At 42.5% G+C, this 18,181-nt stretch overlaps 1 long non-coding RNA gene across 1 annotated transcript in view; it reads right to left on the reverse strand.

The window, feature by feature from the left end:
* LOC138067440 (uncharacterized) overlaps window positions 1-6,040 on the reverse strand; it is a 41,153-nt gene extending 35,113 nt beyond the window's left edge. The window contains exon 1 of the long non-coding RNA XR_011141376.1: window positions 5,784-6,040. This is a non-coding gene — a long non-coding RNA (uncharacterized lncRNA). The remainder of the gene's footprint in view (window positions 1-5,783) is intronic.
* Between the last annotated feature and the right edge of the window lie 12,141 nt (window positions 6,041-18,181).

Raw genomic sequence — 18,181 nt, forward strand, 5'->3', positions numbered from 1 at the left:
ATAAGCGAGTGTATCACATTTCTGCAAACATACTGTTAAGGTCGGCAGAGCAGTTGGCAGCAAGGCGAGTTCTGTGACCTGTTTCTGAACCCTTCAAACTCATTTCCTGTCAAACATCAGACCCAGGAGGACAAGCAAAAAGCTGTTAAGCTCTTTTCTAGAAGAGTCTCAGATTAGAATTCCAGTAATGGCTCAAATTCCTTTCCAGTTGTCCTGAACTGGCCACTTCCAGCTCTGAAGACTGTTGTGCCGTATGGCAGCATGGTCCTCCTCTGGGAGAATGAGGAGAGAGCGGGGGTGGAAGGGAGGAGTGAAGCCATGGAAAACATGATGCAGCTTTGCAGACAGCAAACAGGAGACTCAGATGTGCTATTCATTTAAATAAATTCGAGTGACTTCCGGTAGATCAAGACAGCTTGTGAGAATTACCAAGGTTGTCCTTGAGAGCAAAGGTAAGCACAAATGCAATTTGCCTATGCAATCTGCTCCTGGAATGGCACGTCCCAAGGCCAAGCGGAGGCTGACAACACCCAAAAGTGCGGAGGCAGAAACTGGCACACACAGCCATAGGGAGCCAACTTTCACAGCAGGCAGAACGGGGAAAAGAAAAAAAAAAAAAAAAAAAAGAAGAGTCATACTGCTTATTTCACATCTGTAAGAGAAGAGCTGCTCTTTATGTCAGCAATTGTGAAGACACTTACAGCGGGCAAATAAAAAAAGCTGTAAAGGTTAAGAGCTGGGCTCCAAAGAGAAGCACGCAACAGTTTACATGTTTATTTAAGTGTACGAACTTGCAATTGCCTAAGTTTTATGGAAACAACTTGTAAGATTTAGAGTAATGCCATCTTAAATTTTCCTCAGTTTCTACCCAGAACTGGATCTAACAGGTCAGAATACTTAAAAAAAAAAAAAAAAGGAAAAAACGGAAAAAGAAAAAGAAAGATCCTAGCAAGGAATATCCATCTGTTGCCTGAGCATGGAGGCTTCCTAGTTTTCCTGCACTAGCTCTGCAAGAAAGTCCAAGTTCACAAGGAGTTTCAGAATCAGACCAAACTTCTGATCTAATTCACTCCTTGGTTTATTTGGAAAGTTTGTGCTGGAGCCAGATGCTTCAACTGTGTACCCAGCTATGGACTGTAAGGTATAGTACAATGCCAGGAGATCCCCTCTCATTTCAATTAAAAAAACCCCAAGCAAATAAAAAAAACCCCAAGTATTTTTCAGTATTCCCCTCACCCCATCCCTTTTTTTTAGTTCACTCTGCCATCATCAACCTTCCTGTCAGCAACATACAAAACTACCATCTCTACGACAACAAAAATAGGATTATGATGAAATTCTAGTTTTCTGCTTTTCAAAGCTAAGAGGCACCAGGGATCTGAAAACAAATTTAATAATCATTAATTTATTGCATCTCAGTAGCTAGCTTCTATTTCATCTTTGTTTCCTAATACAGTAAGTAAAATGATGTATATAAATATATAGCAGACCATTTGTATTAAGAGGTAAATCTAATAATCAAGAAAAATGTTAAGGAAAACAAAGAGAAGCAAGCTTGCAGCAAATTAATCAAAACATGTGATTTCAGTGTGGATGAAAATGAGAAATCGTTACGGACAGATGCTTGCAATTCTGTTTTTTTCTCTTTATTATTCTGTCTATTATTGCCCAGAGGCTTTATTCATCTCTGGACGTGAGCCAGCTTCCAATCAAAAGCACTTCTCCAGCAGGTGTATAAACTGAACAAATTCTACCGTCAACAAAAAGTTAACGTTTGGCAGTGTTTTTGGATTTGGGGTCTGTTTCCTCTAGTTAGTTTGTTAATATAAAGTTTAACTGCCTTCCTTCCTCAACCCAGAAATAGCAAGCAAACCTCCCTTTCCCCGCAATCACACAGCTCCTAGTCAGCGGTTTGTGTCCCAGAGACTCCACTGGCTGCACACAAATCACAGCGGCCACCACATGATCCTTCACGTCAGAAAAGCTTGAGAAAAGCTTGAGAATGCTTCAGTGGGATTAGATATATTTTCCAGATTTACTGCTTGAAATCCTTGGAAACCTAGGGACGAACACACAAACTAACATTTTAGTTCAGCTTAGTGACTCTTTGAAGTGGCTGAGCAGTGACTGACCTACAGCCAGCACATAAAAATGCAGGGCTAAACAAAGAACAAATAAATAAGAAAAATGCCACAGCCAGAGTACACGGCTTGGGCTCCTCTAGACAAGTAACAGTGCAACAAAATAATCAGGTCCTTCATCAAGGGCACAGCCAAACTGTACTTTTTGCTCACTGCCACTTGGGCCCGTTACTTCAGAAAGGCTGCAAGACATGTGAGAGAACACCTAGACTGTTGCAGGATATACGGAAAAACAGGACTGTCCCCCCCCGCCCCCCCCCAAGCTTCCTTTCCTGAGAGGAAATAGTCTGTTTCATGGACCAAGACAGCTTTACGCATATTAATACAGCCTGACGAACAGCTATGGCTGTTAACAGTGAACTTCAAGAGGCTCCAACTGGATACTTATCCCTCACCACTGTATATAGTATAAGGCTTGCAACTTGAGTCCAATCTTTTAAAACGCTCAGATCTGAATTTGAACCTCAAGGTTCCTTCCCTTTGAAGCCCCACGTGTTCAGCAGTATTCCCGAATTTTGAAAAACTCTGGATCCAACGGAGCACATTTCTAACATTCATTACAATGAACTTGAGTGGAAGCAGATAAAGGCAGCGACATTTTCTCTTTGAGACAGAAAACATTAATGAGCAGAAATTTTCACCAAGGTGGTTTAAAGAACCTCACAGGAAAAGAGGTGTATAACTAAATACTTTGAATACACTAAGCACTGTGCTCTCAAGATACTAGTCATAATGCATCAAGAGGCCGAGGCCTCAAGAACAAAATCAATTTTTTCTTTCACTTATGTAAATCGTTTTGTAGTAACTGAATCAAAAAAACTGCCTTGACAATGCCAGGTCTTACTGACCTCAGCTCAGGACAGCCGTAAATATGTGTCCGCCATAATGAAGTTCCATTTGATCTAATAAGTTAAGCACATACTTGCTGCTGCTTTGAGCAAGAATCTTTGCATTTCTATCTATTCTCGCAACTAAGGCTCGGCAGAAAGCTACAGACTTCCAAATACATTATCAAAGTATAAATAAAACAGGGAGAACAGAAGAGCACACGCTTCCCTGTGCTAGTAGGATCAAAGCATTTACGACTGATAACCTGTAGGATGCCACCTGAGGTTTACCCTTGAAGGAAGATTCCTGAATAAAACTGAAAGTAAACGCCGTACTACAGGTGCATTTCAGGTTGCAGTAGTGAATGTTCTTGAAAGATCACAATGCGAGCCACTCAGCAATCTTTCTGGAAGTCAATTCGTGGATGCCTAATGCAAGTTTCCATCCAAACGTTTATGGGCCGTTTCTGCATTTCAAAAATGCAACAAATTATGTTCGAAATGTATTAACGGAACAAGAGAGTCCAGGATTCTCCTAGGCAGGAGAAACAGGCCAACAGTAACTCACTGTTATGCTGTCCAGACCACAACGAGTGAAGCAGGATCCTCCCCTGTTGATAGTGGTGCTACATGCAAAACGCATGTCCTGCGTTTCTGTCCTGTGGCCCTCTTTGCTTCTGGAGCATCTTCTGAGGAAAACAAAATGCTAGAGTTTATTGACAGGCTTCTCCTGGAATTTTCCCAGCAGAGCCATCACTTTCTGAAGGAAACCGTTAGCCATTCGATACACCTACACTGCAGAATGACTCTCATCCCCTCTTCATGACTATGTGGAAGGCCAGAGATCTTAAGTTACACATTTTCTGCCTCAGGATGTCTCAGTGCTTCTAGACATAGCTCAAAACTCTTGATGTTCTAATACACAGAAGGACTGAGCATTCACAGTTTTAAAGAGCTCATCTTGAAAGTTACCTGCTCTATTAAGTAAGGTTCTTTAAAGCTATAACATACACCACACAAAGCTGGTACCTACTTAAAAGAACAGCATTTTAGAAACATATTGTACTTGTACAAACGAGCTCCAAATGAGTCATGCAGCTGATGACACGTGGCTCAGGAGTTCACAACGGAATCAAGCACCGATCACAAGTAACCACGTTGCTATCTGAAGACTTCATACAGCTCTCTCCCTTTCGTGCCTAGGTAGGCCTGTAACAGCCATGATTAGTTAGACATCCTTTCTTTCCATTTCTCAGTATCCTTAGAAGAATGACCAAGGAGGCACATCCAGGAGTGTGAGACAGAAGTTTGATAGCAAGCACGGAAGCATATTGCAGGAGTAGCTTATTTACCTCCTGGATGACTCTGGAATCCCTTGACAGAGTAAGGATAGATTTATTTAAAGACTGTACATCCTAAGGTGTTTGCTGTCCCCCTCCCCCCTATAACCATACAAAGCTAAATGGAATTGAAAACATGTAACTGGACTTCGAAGGTCACGTCAGTCAAAACTAGCAGAAAGGAACAGAAGCATGGCTGTGCTGCTGTCTTCCCTGTTTTGGGGCTGGTTCACCAGAGTGCCAAAAGAGCAAGCGAGGCAGTAGGGAGAGGCTGTGAGCTAGGACCATCTTGGTCTCACAAACTATGGGAAACCATGCAGATCACCATTCACAAAAAGAAAGCTTCAGCTAATCACACAACCCAGCAAGCTACACTGTTAACTAAATGAGGGTACCGAAAGAGACAAAAAGGAGAGTACAAGGTTAGAACACTGCACATACCAAAGCCTGTTTTCACATTGAGGTGTTTGTAACAATAGTTCCTGAACAAACTGAAACCAACAAACTGAATTAGCTGCAGAAGGTCTGCTCCCCAATAAACCACATTGCGAAATCTTTCACAAGGCACTGTTGTAACATAAACATCCATGCTTAATATATCCATTTACATTTCTAGGGACAAAACAAAAAGCGTTTAGACAACATTAGATCAGTAGTATTTGCTACCAATGAGAGCTAAAATTCATTTGTTACTAAAGACTAATTAAACATGAGCTGAGGTGTGTCACAGACCACATGAACGTGGCAGAGTCCTTTGAAAACAAACTAGGTTCTCGTAGTTGTTACTCCTGTGCAAAGGACTAGAAGATTCTAGAATAATGGTTCGTAGATTAGTTCGGTCCTTACCAAACAGTTTTTGGAAATAGCCAGGCAGAATAACCACATAAGATGCAAGTTTATGCTTTAGTCCTTTTCTATGAGGCAAGAACTTCCCTGTCGTGGGAGACCCGAAAGGGGCAGCGGAGCCAACCACAGAGCATCCTCACCCTCTGGTCCCCACAGCACTCCACTGTAGGAGAGGTTCGGGTGGCGGTAGAGGTGTCCCTGTCCCTTACGAACGGGTTCACAATTAACCGCCAGAAACAAGACACAGAGTTTAATACGTAACACTGGTAGTAATAAGAACTAGTAATAACAACAATAGTAACAACATGCAATTAATTAATCAGTAACTATACATTCGACTCCACACAGAACATGGAACAGGAATAATTACAATATTTACAAATACATATACACAAAAGCTCAAACCAGTCAAGGCAAAAGGTGCCTGGTGGTTATGCCGGAAGGTTGTGGGGGGGGGGGGGGGGGGGGGCGGCAGGTGCCGCTTCAAGCCCGAGGGCTCCTCAGCAGGCCGTCCCGGGCACAGCGTGCTGCCGCCACACCACGCACACTCTACAGTAAGCGGGCCACAGCCGAGCCGGTGCGCTGCTTCGGGCACTGCTCCCCGGAGCGGGCAGGAGGGCAGTACTCACGCATCTGCCGGTGTTAGTAGCAGCAGGAGGATCCCCAGCTGCCTGACCCGGCGTCCCGGATCGGGGGCACGGTGCCCGCAGGCTGCCCGGATCGGGGGCACGGTGCCCGCAGGCTGCCCGGATCGGGGGCACGGTGCCCGCAGGCTGCCCGGGTGGAGAGCTTCCCTCAGTAGCAGGGGGGAAGCGGGGAGCCTTGAGATAGGCTGCCTGGCGTCAGCAGGCATCAGCAACCCCAGCTCTTCACCGGCACAAAAGCCACGGCGGGGCTCCCGCGTGCCCCTTTTCTCCCCATCCCGCTGTGGGACGGCAGACAAGTGATTGGTCGAATTTGTCTAGGCCCCTGCTGTTATTGGTCCCTTTTCGATCCCTAATTATACTGTGGACCCGCCTTCCTTCTGGAACATTCTGCGGATTGACAGGCGCAGCCTTTCAGGCCCGTGTCAGCCCTCCACCAGCGATTTTAAATTGTGGCAGCGGGAGCCTTCTGCACGCTAACCAGGGTCACAGAAAGGGCAGGGTGACTGACACCTTATACCAGTTGTTCACTAAAACCCATTTTCCTAACTTTTCCCCTAAACCAAATGTTCCATGACACTAACTAAAAACGACAAGAAGAGACTCTCAGGCCAACCAGAGTAAGTACAGCATTTGCATCCCAAAGAAAAAACCCTCAGAGTAAATCATCATTGCAAGATTGAAAGCCTGACCCTGGTGAAGTGAGATTTGCTGTAGGACATCAGAGACTGCAAACGGTCCGATATCACCCGCAACGGTTGTTCACAACCGCAGAGGCAGACCCCCAGGAGAGGGCATTCGCCCATGCCACAAAGCGCCACGTTTCGAAGGCTCTGGGCCGAGGTCTCCCGGCACAGGCAGGCGGTTACGGGCATCCGGGTCATGCTCCTCGCTCCCAGGCGTCTGTTGTGCTACATCCGATTCCTTGAATTTGACATTGGGATAGAGATGTTGTTAGTAACAACATCTAGTATAAACATCCCATGAGAAGACTGACTACTAGGAGAAAAGGTGAAGGGTACTCGACTGTCTGAGATCCTCTGCTGTGCTTCTTGATTCACGTTTTTTCCTTTGTTCCACTGCAGAACACTGTACATTTCAGTTAGTGGTGCCAGATTTACTTCCATTTTTTCATAGGTTAAATACACAAATACTTTACATTTAGCCCCAGGTCCTGTGTGCTTGGGCAAATTCCTTATAGAAGTCTGACATGGTATTTACTTTGCTATGCTCCTAAGACTTTGGGTTTTTTTAAATTTTTTTTTTTTTAATCATCAAGCTGACTCATGATAGCTTTGAATTTGTGTCTCCGGGAAAATGAAGATCAAAACCAGCTGGCTTATTTCTTCTAATTTAATAACCACAACTTCTCACCAATTTATCTTTTTCAAAATTTTCAGCACTCAAGAAAGCACATGAATTTTTTCTGAGGGTAGGAGGGAAGGGGAAGACAAGGTCTCACAGATGTTAATGATGGAGGATGCTGGAACGTTATCGGGCCGTCTCTAAACTGTACTTAAGAGCTCAGTACTTCAACACACACTATAGTACCAATTCAGATGCTAACTAGTAGGGCTCATATCCACTAGGAAGATCCTTTTGGCTTGTTATGTCAGCAAAGGGGAAAGCAAGGAGAACTAGCTAGGGGAAAAAGCCAAAGAGACACCCCCCCCCCGCCCCCCAAACTCCTTTATACCTGGTGGATTCTGGCTACTGCATCACCCTTCACAGAGATAACAGCAGCTGACATCTCTGGAGAGCTTCAGGTGGTCACTGTATAAGTTCTTACGGTATTTATAACAAATAAGGCTTTTTTCCTGCATAAGAATGAGCTGCTTTGTGCGCAAGAAATGCAAAATTCTTTCCAATGAACAGAGCCTCAGATCCTTCAGAAAGCAACATCTTTGACAAAGCCAAAGTTAAAAGGAAGGTGCCACTGTTTCTACAGTCTAAATAATGGATGTTCAAAAGGAAAAAAATGTAAATTAAATAAATGCTTCCCGCACAGAGAAAACCAATGCCAAAGACCTAGCGTCACCTACAGTTCACCACCATTTTTGTGGTGTCCCATCATAATAATTTTATCTCTATGACACATTGTAAGCACAGACTAGAAGATTTTAGTGGGACTCTAGGACTTATCAATACAAAGCCAAGTCCAATAGAGACAGTGCAGGAAGCCAACTATACGAAAAACTGCAATCCAAAGGGCTTGAGATAAGTATAGACAGGTATTGGCGAAACAGAGTCTGAAAGTATTATTCCCACATTGAACATGCCATTGGCAAACCACACTGGCAAACAAGGACATATGTGATAATGCATACACTTGTCAAATTTATGTAAACACTAACTGCTTTAGTGTAATACTTGGAATTCTAAATTTCTATACCATAAAACAGTGAAGTAGCATCACATCTTCGCTACAGTTTGGCTGGAACCAGAATACCAGATCTGAACTTCTGTGCTCTGACAGAATTTTTTTAGATTCAACCTGCTTAGCTGGTCTCTAACTCCATGGGATGCATCCATTGAGTCCAGTCTCTGCATCAGAACATGGCACAGGCCACACTTCTGAGTTGCATTACTTATCGAGGCAGATACCTCACAGTATAGGACTTGAGGAGAGCAAACGTGCCTGCTTTAGCTTTTTTTTTTGGCTATAAATAATCTATACTCACTCCAAGAAACTATACCAGAACCACACAGCATTTTCCTCCTGTACTTAACATTAGTTCAGGCACAGGAGACCATCCTATGTGCCAAGTCAATCTCGATATTCTATTACTAGAGCTGTCCACCATAAAAACATACAGTCAACACTGAGACCAATACTAACTAACATACCACGTCTAGATTTGGAGGAGGCTGACAATTCAGTTATGAAGGAGGAGCTATTTGAATTACTGCTTCACAGGAGGAGCACTCCCAGAAACAGGTGCTTTCGTTATTATATCAGTGTACCTCCCTGGGGAGAGAATGACAAGTAGAAGAGGGCTTTCTAACCTGGTAGAAAAAAGTATAACTTGAAGTAAGAGGCAAGGCAAGTTTAAATTTATGAAAAACAACATGCATCCTTTTATACTCCACTTGCAAGCAAGATTATTAAATATTACAGAATCACAGAAAGGTTGGGGTTGGAAGGCACGTCTGGAGATTCTCTAGTCCAACCCCCTGCTCAGAGCAGGGCCAACTAAAGAAGGTTGCTCACAGCCATATCCAGTCGGGTTTTGAGTATCTACAAAGATGGAGACTACACAAGCTCTGGGCAACCTGTGCTGGGGTTTGACCGCCCTCACAATAAAAAGGCTTTTCCTTATACTTAAGTGGAATTCACTGTATTTCAATTTGTGCTCATTACATCTTGTCCTTTCACTGAATATCAACGAGAAGAGTCTGGCTCTGTCTTCTTTCCACTGGTCCCATTGGGTTTTTATGTGCCCTGATAAGGTCCCCCTGAGCTTTCGCTTCTCCAAGGAGGCAGGTCAGCAGATGGGGGCCTGCATCCCACAACAGCAGAGAATCTCTCACTGCTACCACTAGCCACTTCCTCCTGGTGCTGCTGCGTAGCTCAGGCTCAGCCAGCTCAGAAGCTTCAACAGAAAGCAATTCCAGTCCCTCGTCATCCACCAGTGCGCTGAACCTATTAGGTAGCTGTAGGCCTGCAGGCGGAGCAGGAGCCTTCCCCGCCTGGTGCCGAAAGCCACAAGCCTCCAGCCTTTGCCAGCCTGGGGAGTCTCTCCATTTCCCCACCCAGTAGGCACAGACTTTGGCAGCCCCTCCTTCAGTACTCTTGGGGGTTTGGGAGCTACATATCTGTAAGTAAAGGCTGAAGGATGGAGCCCCACTTAACACAGGAGACATAATTGACCTGAGCAAGATTTCACTCCTTTGACCATGCACCCAGACTGTGCAACACTTCGACATAAAAGCTATATGTGTATTTATAGATAACCAGAACACACTGCATATGAAGTACAAACTGGTTGCTGCATTAGTGAAGAGCTGTATCACATTGGCCGACTTTGCAAGAAAGTAATTCCTACATCGTATATTCATCACTTCTTTTGTGAAATCATAAACCCACAGAATTAAGACCAATTTATGGTGTCACTTGCAAACCCAGCTGAAGCTCTCCTTCATCCCATGGCCATTAACATGGATTATTTTTGTCCTTTTTCCAAAACACAGTGTTTTGGAGATTATGATGGTAAATCTGGAGAGGAGAGAAACACGGTTCCAAACTACAATGCTAAAAGGAAAGCAACTTTAAAAACAACAGCAAGTATTGGTTTCCATGTGACCAAAGCTCAATCTAACAGATATGATAATCTTCACAAAGGATGAAATCTCTGCCTTGCTGAACTCGCAGTAAGCTTTGCCAGAGAGTTAAGTGCGCCATTATTTCACTCCCAAAAATAATAGTTCAGGAACAAGAGTAAAAATATCAAAGAAGCCATTTGTGTAATAAAAATAGCCTTTTCCTGGTCCCATAGATAACATGACAGCTGTTTAGTTGCATGTTTTCATGGACTTTGCTACCTATGACAGCACAGAAACAGACTTGTTAAAGAATGTGCCAAGAAAACAGACTCTAAACTCTAAACGTTTTTCTTTGTTGTCAATACTATTCAGGAAGTTAGGTATAAGTCAAACTAGGTATTTTAATATCCAAAACATGCTGTTTATGTTCCTATAATCACTGAAAAATGCACTGGTTGGCTACAATATTGCCCAAGAGAAGAAGGATTGATGCCTTTTGAGAGTCAACGACATCCAGAAGTACTGCTGTAATGCAAAAAAAGGCCCTTCTTTAAGGGTGGTAGGCACAGCTAAAGCTATTGTTACAACCATTAAAATACTCACAGCAGCCGAGGTTTCTTTAAAAAGCGGTTTAAGATGATGTATCCGTTCTACTACATGGAGAAAGAGGGCTAAATCCCGGCTCCATCCTACTCTAAAACAGCAGTACCATTAACCTGCAAACTATATGGAATTTCTCCAAAACAGTTTGTCATATACTAAGCCATACTCTGGTTTCTAGAATGAGCTGTTTGGATGGACCACAAATAGGAGGGGAAAAAAACCAAAACCAAAACCCCTACTTCAACTTGCATGTCATCCTAGAACCCTCTCATATGTCATTGACATATGCAATGCATCAAATACAAAGCACATAAGTGTGCTACTGCCAGGATCAGATCAGTAGAGAGGAACATCTTCGGCCTTCTTCTGAGCACAGGCAACTCCTAGTTGTTCATAGTGGAAGCAGAATTAAAAAAATCTTTTCCAAGAAGATTGAAGCATGAAATTCTTTGACATAAAACACCAGAAACATGGCAAACAACAGGAAAAAAACTGAATACCTATCAGTGCTTTGTAAGGCATTGTAACATAAAGCAAGTCAGGGATCTTTGGTTGCAAAGTGGAAACGTTCGCATCTGTGAACAGTCTGTCCGACTTCAGTGTCTCATGCAGCAACTACTTACACCCGCTTTTAAAGCGGATTACAGCATCAGAATAGTCTCCATCACATTAACACAGTATCTAACCTTTCTTTTACTCTACACGCTTTCAACACATTCGTCAAATCTGCACATATGCTATTTTATTTTTCCATGTAAGAACTCCAATAACCTGATTAGACTCAAAGGTATTTCTGGTCTACAGTAAATCCTTTGGGGAATTGGGATTGGATACAGAAAAGAAGCTCTGTTGTAATGTGAGAATTAGATGCTGAAGATGGGTTAGCAGTGCTTACTTTCTTGAATCTGTATAATTTTTAATTACTTGCTTTTGAAGCACTTTTCCATAGAGGCACATACATTACCAAAACATGTAATAATGTAGTAAACAACAGCTGCAGGCACTTTTTGGCTTCCTTCTACTTCTATAGCATATACTGTTTTTTGCTAGGACTTTGCAAAGCTCTTGTTCCTACCCTGTAGGCAAGGGAAAGGAAGGGAAAAAAACTTTGAATTTACCTCAAAGTTGGCAGAGATGCAGTGCAAGCAGAATGCAGCATCCATAGGCTTCTTTAACAACTGCATAAACTGCACCCTAAGCACCCTAAGTCATACAGCCGGTCTTAAAATAGCCACTCCCTTTCTCAGGGCTGAGTTCACCGCCAGCACTGGGCATTCGAGTCTCACGCTGTACGCTGTTTCTTCGGAGTTCCCCAACAAGCAAGCTGAAGGTGACATACTAAATGACACATGAAAAAAAATCACCAAGGAAATCCTTCATTTCAAGGTCCATTGAAACACAAGATGTCTCAGAGTATCTTCCTAACACAGCTTGCAGACAGACCATCCAGAATAGAACATGCCCACAGCGAAGCAGCACCGTATTCCCAAAGTAACACGCTAGAAGGCTGCTGCAGACTCAACTATTACCATTAAAAAGCCCTTCATGTTGTAACAGTTTGCAGCCAACGATAATCCTGGGAATTAATCATTGTATCAAAACCTTCAACATTGCTCTCCAAACGTCCCTCAGTTTACCTGGGAACCGCCAAAAATCATGCTGAGAGAACAGGTTACTCATGAGCACAGCTGGGCCACATGGCAGCTGCTTCTCCTTTCTCAGTTGAGACAGTCTCCCCCCATGAGGGGAGCTCCTGTACCCGGGGGCCTTGCCGCGACGCTGGAAGCCCCTGCTCGCCCACCAGCCCTCCTCAGCTCCCAGCTGCGATGACCCCTGCTTCCTCCTGCTCAGTGGCTCCTCATGCAGCCTACTGCCATGAGGCTGTCCAGTTGCCAGGACAAGGGAGCCCATCCTTCAAGGATCACAGTCCCCAAGCTTCCCACACAGACTTTCAGCCTCACATCCAGGTGAGGAAAGCCCGGGGCCTTGTTTCTATTCCCCCTCCAACAATAAAAGGGAGCTCTGCTTGTACCTGGCCCTGCCCACCAGCCTCACCCCTTCCATATGCACTTAGGACCGCTCTCGCCGGAGGCCATCTCCTTTCAGCTGCCCAGGCAGGTACAAATTCAGAAGCCCAGGTAGGACAGAGGCAGCACCACTCTGGCGGCTGGCACAGGTGCTGCTTATCTCAAGCCTGCTGCCCCAGACGAGGTGCAGCTGAGCCCAGGCCCCTTTCTCCTTTGAGATGGGCCCCCGGGGCGAGTAGCAGTAAACTGCTCTCAGCACGGGGGAACACGTCTGAGGATGCATGAGGCATGTTTCTCTTTTACGGCATTTGATCAGTGACACAATTCCATAAGTTAGTGGCACAGTTCCAGAAGTTAAAGGCTTTTTCCAGTCTTTCATGGAGGTTTGCAGCTGCCCCCTGCCAGTGCCTGCCCTCAGCCCACTGGAGCCATTTGCAGTCGCAGACGCTTTCAGGATGCTTAACCATTTCCAAGGCTTACTCATTGCTACGGTGTGTTGCACACTGATATCCCAGGGCAACTCCTCTCATGCACGAACTGCCGTTCCATCCATCCAGAACATGTTTCTGGCAGCGGCATTAATGATCTGCTGTCCCCATGACAATCTGCTTTTCTCTTTCAGAGTAACAAAGTATTAATTCAAATAACATCTACTGAATTGGTAGAATTAAAGTAAATAATACGTTTTTCCACCTCCAAGTTTGTCCTTAGTCTCTTCCTTCACAGGAAAGAGTTGCCAGGCTCCTGCAACATAATTCAAATGAACAAATCAACCCTAAATAAAAATATAAATTTCTCTCCATCCTGGGCTAGAGATTTTTGTCTAGGTTTCAGTCTTCTGCTAGCCTGTGGAAAACCAAGCCACAAAGCCTCCTTTTTCAAGTTCTGCAGGTAAAAAATAATTTCCCAATTTCTCTTTTGCCTGGCTGCTCTCCTGCCCTTTATATAGTTAAGCAAACTTCAGATCGCCTCACTCCTCTGTTTCTCTCCTCCTCATTTAATGCTACTGTCTATAACAAGTCAAGGCCTAACAGAGTTTTAGGCTCTACTTCATACTTTTCTTTGCGTTGTATTTGCACGTGCCCACTCACAAATGTCTGAATTTTGTAGGTAGAAATTCAGGCTAGTGCCTGTAATTTAAGAAAAAAATATATTATGTATTATATTTCCATTTATTTTTCTGAATCTAGCAGTGAATAATTCAGGTGGGGGCCAATATGAAGGTTTGTTTCCGAAGTTCACATTGCCCTTTGAAAGTACCATCAATATTTATTCTCCAAAAAGACTACAGGTATCCCTTTCCTCTCCCATTCTTTTCAAGCTGTGTAAACTAGAGATAATGACCACTTCTGATTTTGCAAGAAATGCCGCACGGCAGTTTTATTGTCATCTTTTTCCAGTGCTGTATGGCTACTACTTCTTAAAATCTCTAGTGCATTAACACTGTGCTCGAGTCTTTAAAAGGAACATCTTTGTTTAATGCAACGTGGTTAATGCAACAGGTATGTTTTGACCAGGTACTAGCCCACTACCAAAAATGCATGAAGTGGTTGTAATACGTACCAAGTTCCTTTAGCAGAAATAAAGGCAATATGTCTAGGTAGTATTACTCTCCTCAAGTATTTATTAGCACCGAAAGAGGTATATTTGGGCCCAACTTCTGCTGGGATATCACTTCTAGGTTTTGCTTCTTCCCTACGTACGTAAAACAGAACAGGTCTGTGGCCTGCATGGACTGAAATGTTTGAAATGTGTGAATGTTTGAAAAACATTCAGTATATACATCAAAGGAGATTCAATTTTATGTGTGCTGTGCACATTTCAAACAACCACTAGAAATTCCTTAATTGTTACAAGAAATAACAATAATAATTACACAATATATCAAAATAGTATTAGTAATTAGGAATAATTACGCCACTAAAAATACCCAAGGGTATATCATTGTGTTAGCAATTTTTGGTCAGCCCACTGGCTCATCTGGACTTCTATATATGCTGTCTCTTAGGTCATGCATAGCAATGAAGAAAGGCAAGGGAAAACTTATAACCAAATTGTTTTCAGGTAAAGCAACAGCCATTACTGCAGCAATGTTATCAAAGGCATCCATATTCCACTATGGATTAAATTCTGTAATAGTAATTATTCCACATTTGAGAATATCCATGTAAGTATGTTACATCATGGAAAGAGTGGCCCACGTTTGGAAATCAAAGTAGAAACTGAGAGCGCGTCCTTTGTACCCTTCTCCAGCAGCTGATAATAATTTGGCTGTCTGTGTCTGACGAACAGAGCTGCGATGTTCTACTGAAAATACACTTATATTAGCAATGGTATTTTCAATTATCAGAGTTCAGCATACTTGATGTTGGCTTCATTTTAACCTCTTTCCTTGGTGCTGTTCATCTGTTTCCAAAAAACTGATAATCACATGCCAAATGCTGAGAGTGTTTGAAATTCAGATTCAGATCCCAGTTTTATAAACTGGCCCCACACCTTACAGCAGACCAAACTCCATCACCGACCCAGTCCCCTCTACCCCTGGAAAAATTCCAACATCTAGGTGTACAGCTTGAATCAGCCACTAGCTTCAGAGAACGTTTAAAAATTAAGACTCTCTTCCTTTCGGCTTTAATTCCTTTCAGCACCTGGAAGCGTTCTGGGCACCCTTATGGAACAAGTTAAGACCGATTCCTTGCTTCTCAAAAATTTATCATCTGAATTTAGACATGATCAAACACGTAAAGGTCACAAACACAAAACAGGGGCTGAGACAAGTATAATAGGAAATTTTAGTGAAAAGATAATGCCATTGCTCGGAGGAAGGCAAAGGAGATGGGAAGTCTGCCTTTGCTGCATCCTGCAGAGGTGGGTATACGGTAACTAGTTCCATTACATGCTTAATTCTAATTCTTCCCATTTGCAGCACAAGCGTTCTTGCCTCCCACTCACAGATACCACAGATACCTGCCTTTTTCCTTTCCAACTCTTTGATCGCCTGTCCAACAGATAAACCAGCACTAGGCTGTCTACATGTGCTATTTTAATCTCTGTTTTACACTGGCATTAACTTGTTGCTGTGTTAGGCACTAATTACCAGCTAGGGCTTCTTTTACTCCTGCATCTGTCTGCATTTTGGTCTCCATAACCTTCATAATCTCTGTTCATCCTTGCTTTCTGAGAAGAAAATACATACGAAGATTATTCTTAAATTCTAATTTCTAATAGGGAATAATTAAAGCAGTAATACAGCTATTTCTAAATTCAGGTATCACTGAAGGCCCCACTAGACTTGCATGAAGCTCCGACTGGTAATAAAAATTGATACAAATCAGGGGGCTGGAACGCCAAGATAAACTGAAGGATCCTTGTCTGCTTTGGTTGCACATACTTTTAAAACAAAGTTATCAAGTTGCCTTGAGACATCATAATCGAATAAAGAATGCTGTCCTCATCTTAATTATTATGATTTTAATTTTAAAATAATGAGAATATGCATAACATATCACTGTGAAATGGTGCACAAGTCTGAGAAAAGAAAAGTGGAAAAGTTGCATAGAACCGTATTTGCAGGAAGTATTTAAATATCGTAAGACAACATGCATCCAATGACCTAGGACAAAGAAGAGGCATATTTTTAAACAGATGCATTTCTCACAACAGCTAAAATTCTATTGCAGCCCAGGCAAGTTGCTGGCCTATACTTAAGCAGTATTTGTTTTTGATAGCGAAAATGGAAAATTTGGTCACATGACAAAAATCTGCCTGCAGTATCCTTTGAACCAAAAACATTCAGAATCATGTGAAGTAGCTACATGGGTTTTTTATTCTTATGCCAAGCGAAACTTGTCACATATACCAGCCATGATTAGCCCTGTGGTTACTAACAACCACCGAAATAATAACTGCTAAAAATGAGTTTATCTTAAAAATTATTTTTTCTACAGAAGTTAGTGTCTCTAAAGAGAAAGTTTCAGAATAATACTCTGCAGGAAGATGAGGGTACAAAGCTTAGGTGTTTTAGGGTTAAAAACAGATGTCTGATTGTTGTAGCAACAGCATGTTACTTTTTGAGGTTGTTACCTGACCTTTAGCCCGTCTTGACACTGTTAATGTACGTAACACACAGAGTGGTCAATGACATGATTTTACATACCAAAACTAACTCCTCAATTTGTTCCTGGCTGTGGTTCATTAACACTTGGTGGGATATTTTCCAGGTTTTCAGGCATTAATACATACTCATACAGAAAAGGACACTGACTGCAAGTCTTCCTTCGAGTCAGGAGCCTGAAGTGGAAAAAGTCAAGTTAACTTTGACTTAAATAATTTTGATTTTGGGGGGGGGGGGGTGTGTGTGTCAAAAACAGTTCTAAAGATGAAGGAAACCAGTTGCTTTGAGGAAAGCAAGGAAAGTAGAGAAGATTTTTGAACTTCACTTCATTTAGAGGCAAATTAACAAACTGCAGAGACGTCTAATTCAGGAAGCGCTAGGAGTGAGCTGCATATTTTAAATAAAATAACCTTCCTTGAAAATTAAAAAAGAATACTGTAAGGAATAAGATCTTAAAGGCATCTCAGAGAAGTAGGCTGTCCAATTTCATCAAAATTCAATTGCAATTGGGTCCCCAACTGCCTCATGTGTTCCCCCCCCCCCCCCGAATTCCAATCCCAAACTATTTGCTTATACAGGACACTAGGAAGATTTGAATGCTTTATATTAAATAACGTAAACGTATCTGACTAAAAAAGTTAGTATAAGCATTTGTTTCAGTTGAAATGTTTACCAGTGATAATCTAAGCACAGCAGAAATAAAAATCAAAGCTTTAACTGTTGCTCCATGTGGCAGCATAAAACCAATGCAACACACTGCAGAACTTGAACATGCAAGTATTTAAACATCAGAGTGATTTTATGCGTAGTATAGTCTACTACACAGAGCTTATGTATATACTTACCCACAGATTTATGTAGTTATCTTTTTGAGCTTACTGGAGGTCTTGATGCGAGCATCATTCTGAACTCACTGGCACTACTTATGAGGTTAGCCCACAGCCGGTGTAAAATGGCAAAGCTCCCAGCGCTGTCAGCGTGATGTTAGTTTCTTGAGCTACCTGAGAATTTCTCCTCATCAGGAAAGCATTTGTACCAAACACATCTTCTTTGTAGGCACTAAAATTCAAAGCAGTCCGACTTGTCCATCATGAAATGGTGATGTAGTACCTAATATCAATTTTGGGCAATGGATGGGGTCTTTTAACACGACAACACAACAAATAAATCTGAAAATAAAGCAAGACTGTTCCTCAGATATAAGGTGAGTATGAGGTGAAGGAAGAAGTATCATTCAACGCCAGAAACAACTGCTACTTTCATATCTCTTTCCAGGATAATACTATGGTCCTTTTATCCTATTTGCATCTTCTATTGTTGCCTGTTTTACAGATAAAAGTATAGGCTTTCCAAATATCTCCTAAAAGACATATAAA

Source organism: Struthio camelus, chromosome 5, assembly GCF_040807025.1.
Source record: "Struthio camelus isolate bStrCam1 chromosome 5, bStrCam1.hap1, whole genome shotgun sequence".
Classification (NCBI taxonomy): Eukaryota; Metazoa; Chordata; class Aves; order Struthioniformes; family Struthionidae; genus Struthio; species Struthio camelus.